This window comes from Cariama cristata, unplaced genomic scaffold (genome assembly GCF_000690535.1).
Source record: "Cariama cristata isolate BGI_N322 unplaced genomic scaffold, ASM69053v1 scaffold30775, whole genome shotgun sequence".
Lineage (NCBI taxonomy): Eukaryota > Metazoa > Chordata > Aves > Cariamiformes > Cariamidae > Cariama > Cariama cristata.
The window spans coordinates 1,467-1,734 of NW_009617459.1; the positions used below are offsets into that span (position 1 = coordinate 1,467).

At 55.6% G+C, this 268-nt stretch overlaps 1 protein-coding gene across 1 annotated transcript in view; it reads right to left on the bottom strand.

Annotated features, from left to right (window-relative positions):
• Nucleotides 1–268, bottom strand: part of INTS3 (integrator complex subunit 3) — a gene marked incomplete at both ends in the record, with an annotated part of 35,983 nt that overhangs the window by 562 nt on the left and 35,153 nt on the right. The gene's annotated exons all lie outside the window — the stretch shown is intronic.

A 268-nucleotide genomic window follows, 5' to 3' on the forward strand; every position in this document is an offset into this window, starting at 1 on the left:
CTCACGGCCCGAGCTCGCCCCTGCGTTCTCCGTCATCGCGGGCTTTTCACTAACACAATTTCAGAGCTGGGATCAGATTAACCAGTCTCATGCACTGCATTAATGAAAACAAATAAAGTGTTCTTCACTCAGAGCGGTGGGATGTGGCCAATCCACCCGAGCAGGCAGAGACAGCACGGATCAATGCCAAGGCAGCTGTAACACCGTGCCCCGTGGGAGGCAGGTGACAGCCTGCTCTCCGTTAAGTAACGGCTTCCAGGACGCGCAC